General features: G+C 24.6%; 1 pseudogene; it reads left to right on the top strand.

Annotated features, from left to right (window-relative positions):
• Positions 1–719: 719 nt before the first annotated feature.
• On the top strand, positions 720–1,468 carry LOC110281618 (peroxidase 66-like; annotated as a pseudogene).
• The last annotated feature ends 2,593 nt before the right edge of the window (positions 1,469–4,061 follow it).

Raw genomic sequence — 4,061 nt, 5'->3', positions numbered from 1 at the left:
TTTTGGCCTCTCCTTTATCAAATTCTAGATCCATCTCTGTATATAATCTAATCTTTAATAGATATCAATTATTTTGCATGTTTAAAATTATCGATTTTTTAAAATTTGCGTTTGAAATAGTAATTTATTCTTTTAAAATCATGAAACTTTTAGAATAGAATGACAAATATTTTCACTTCTTTTTATGATATTCATTTCCAACATATTAAAAATGTCAAAATATTTTATATAAATATTTATTTGCATATATTGGTAAACCACAAAATACTTAAATTAATTAAAAAAAAGTTAGAACTAAGATGCAATTAATTTCATATGAAATTGATAGTTGAGAACTATTAAATGATAATTTAGTCAAACTTATTAAAATATTTAACGACTCTCAACTATTAATTTCATATGAATTGTATCTAAACTTCCACCTATCTAAAACTAATCAAAGGTATCAGAGGATAGAGAGCAAAGCTCAGAGTTGAGATTTGTATCTGAGTTGTATTATTGTATTTTTTAGAATGAACGATAACGGAGTACATGATAGAGTACATAATAGAGTATATAAGGATATATATACACAGTTGTAAGTATAACAGGCTAACAGCTCAACATTCTAAATCAGATTAGAGTATAACTAACTAAAAGATTAGAATAATTTTTACACACTTCTACATACTTCCTTTAACTAAGTTAAACATTATTATGTTATTCATGGGTTGCTAATGATGATGAAATTAAACTTTGGTGACCAATCTGGAGGTCCATCTTGAAAAGTTCTAAAAGGAAGAAAAGATGGAAGAATTTTAAAAGTATCAGACACAATAAATCTACCAACTCTAACTTTGAATATTACCCAACTCTTTTAAAGCTTCGCAAAGAGAGGCTTATCAATCAAATATTTGGTAACCCTGTCCGGTGGCCACACTCTTCGATTCTCACACTGTTCTTCTTTCCAATCTCGTTACACAACTTTAGTTTCTTGCATGATATTGAACCAACTTTGTTCTAGGGCTAAAAAACAAGTGCCCTAATCCTAATACTACAAACTCTAATGTTCGAGAGTTCCTTGATTCAACTGTTTTGGTGTTTGACAATGAGTATTACATACAGATTTTAAAAGAAAAAGGCTTATTTTTTGGAATCAATTGCTAGCTGGCGACTTCAGAATTAGATGGATCGTCGAAGAACGTTTGGAAAAGATTCGAGCGTGTTCTTTAAGGAGTTTGTGGATTTCATGTTGAAGCTTGAAAATGTAGGAATGTTGGAGAATAGAGAAGTAAGACTTAATTGCAAGGTTGTGAATTCACAAGAAATTAATAATAAATTTAAGTGTATTTAATGTAAAATTGAGAGTCGTTAAATAATTTAATAATTTTGACTAAATTATCATTTAACGATTTTTAACTATCAATTTAATATGAAATTAACTGCATTTGAATTTTAGCATAAAATAAAGGATAATAATTTATCATGATGAGTAAAAAGATAAATCTGGTATGTTGTTAATTTCTTGCAAAATTGTTGTGACAATGATGTGTGTGTTTTGTTAATACTTGATCAAGTTTCAATAAAAATTCACAATCCAATATGGCATGTCATTTAATTTAGATGGAAAATAAGAGTTTATATATTTTGAAATTTAATTTTTTTATTATAATTGAAATTAAATATTTCTTTTTAAAATTAAGGGATTTTTCTCTGCTTCTTACTAATTTTATATTTAAAATGTATCACATATCACTCTCTCATTGTAATTGAAATTAAATCTTTTTCTACAAAATTAAGGAGAGTTATTCCCTTCCTCCATACTAATTTTACAATAAAAATGTGCCACATGTCACTCTCTTATTACAATTGAAATAAAATTTTTCCCTCCAAAATTAAAGAGTTATCCCCTCCTTCTTCTTCCTTTTTCTATCTCTCTCAACCACTCTATCTATTTTATATATCATTATCAACATCAATGATTAATTACTAATTTGATAATAAAAATGTACAACATGATATTCTTTAATTGCATTAAAATTAAAATTAAAATATTAAAATTGAAATTGAAATATACATATATTATGTATCATATATTACTATCTAATTTAATAATCAAATGTGTGACATGATACTTTCTTATTAAAATTGAGAGAAAATATTTTTCTCCAAAATTAATAAATTCTCTTCCTAAATTCTCTCATCTACCTCTCTCTATTTTTCTATTTCTCTCTACCATTTTCACTCTATATATAATTTATATTTTATATTAATAATTTGACAAATCAAAATATATCATCTGATCTTTTTTTATTACAATTAAAATAAAAAAATTTCCTTCCAAAATTAACAAATTCTCACTCTCACTCTCATTCTTCATCTTTATCTTTCTCTTTCTTTTATCTCATTTTCTATTTTTTCTACTTTTTGTTTTATAAAAAAAATTAATAAAATAATACAATTCAAATAAAAAATTAGACTTTTTAATATAAAAATAATAACTAAAAATTTTGTTGTTTGATTTTTTGTCTATAGAGATTTTGGTCATTTTAGCTAGAGACTTTTGTCAACTTACAATTTTTTTTATAAAAATAATTTGATTTTATAAATTTTTTATATTATACATAATTTAATTTATACCGTAAGAACAAAATGACCGTAATTTTAAAAAATTTATATTTTTATAATATTATTGCAGATAAAAATATTAATTTATACTATTAATAAGTGATCCATCATATTTTTATTGGTCAATACTCACATACACAATCATATAATACAGAAAGTAAGCATATTTTATGCTAGAATTATATTTTATTCAAACAAAAACTGGTAAGACCCACATAATTTATCATTTTCTCTCACCTTTTCTATATCCTCTCTATATTTTATTATGTATAAGACTATAAGAGTAGGAAACATTTTTATTTGGAATAGGAAAATTTGCATTTTCTTTAATAATTTTTTATGTAAAAGAACTTTTTTTTCATTCTCTCTCTTACCTTTTATCTTATCAATGGCAATTATTGTTTGAGTCTGTGGTGATCTTGCTTGTATGTTTGGGCTTTCTCCTTTTATGTTGTGCTTTGCTTTCCAAGCCCAAGCCCAAAAATTATATGCCCAGGAGAAAAAAACAGTGAAAAGACCAAATAATAATGTGACCAAAAAAAAAGCAAACAGTGTAAATAAGATAAAATGTGTCTTTTTTTTCCCTTAATATTTAAAAAAAAAATTAAACTCACTTCCAACATTTAATTTGATACAACTTTATTATAAGCGTTTAAAATAAGTTTTGTTCCTATCTTTCCTGTTAATTTTTTACCGTCAACTATTAATTTTATTATTACAATTTGAAAGAAGTTTCAATTTTACTCTTATATTCTAATTTTGCCGTCATCTTCTCCAATATTAACTTTTTTTTCTTTCATCTCCTCCGACCTAATTTCTCCATTACCACCACCACATTCTTCTTCCGACGCCACAAACGGCCTTATCACTGCCACTCACTTAGATTGCGCATACATACAATAGTAATAACTAATAAATGACATAATTAGGCAAGTAATAATTATTTCATATTCATAAAAATAAAAAATAAACTTCAGGAAGCCATCAACATATATGCGTACTATAATATATAAAAAGAACATACCCAGTTAGAGAAATGGTACCAAAGCAAGAGTAGATACTGAAGGGTGGTTGAAATAGGAAATGTTGATGTGGTAGTGTTTGTGATGATGGGAGAAAAAAAGAGTGATAGTGGTTTGGTTTTGTTGACCGTGGTTATATAAAAGTTAGAGAAGGGAGAAATAAGGAGAAAAAGAGAGGAGAAAAAAATTAATTTAGGCTATAAAAATAAAATTAATTTTTTAAATATTTGAAATAAAATAAAAAAATTATTGAAATTATTAAAAAAGTCTGGAAAAAAATAAGTGTATATATATTGTGGATTTAGATCTTTTATATTCTAAATACATATTTTTTAATAATATAATAATAATTTTTAACATATACGATATATTAAAAATATAATAAAATATTTTATAAAATTTAGTAAAGTAATTTTATATTTTTTTTTAAAA

The sequence above is a fragment of the Arachis duranensis genome, chromosome 5 (genome assembly GCF_000817695.3).
Source record: "Arachis duranensis cultivar V14167 chromosome 5, aradu.V14167.gnm2.J7QH, whole genome shotgun sequence".
NCBI classification, from domain to species: domain Eukaryota; kingdom Viridiplantae; phylum Streptophyta; class Magnoliopsida; order Fabales; family Fabaceae; genus Arachis; species Arachis duranensis.
The sequence above is the reverse complement of the archived record's forward strand: the minus strand, read 5'-3'. Positions and strand labels throughout refer to the sequence as shown.